Here is a 211-nt window from a genome sequence, read left to right as displayed (position 1 = left end):
CATTTCGAAATCCTTCATTGAAATTAGGGTAATGTCTATCGATTTCTTCATTACAGACCGAAAAAAATGATGTATTACACGTCACTCTCCTCTTCGGTTAGCATTGTATGTGTGTTAATGGATGGTATGTGAGGGACACAGATAGATACATGTAACCTCTGAAAGACATTTTTTCTGTTAGCGTTTTTGTGTTGCTTTACTTATACTTGCT

Source organism: Penaeus monodon, chromosome 23 (assembly GCF_015228065.2).
Source record: "Penaeus monodon isolate SGIC_2016 chromosome 23, NSTDA_Pmon_1, whole genome shotgun sequence".
Classification (NCBI taxonomy): Eukaryota; Metazoa; Arthropoda; class Malacostraca; order Decapoda; family Penaeidae; genus Penaeus; species Penaeus monodon.
Note: the sequence above shows the minus strand (reverse complement) of the source record.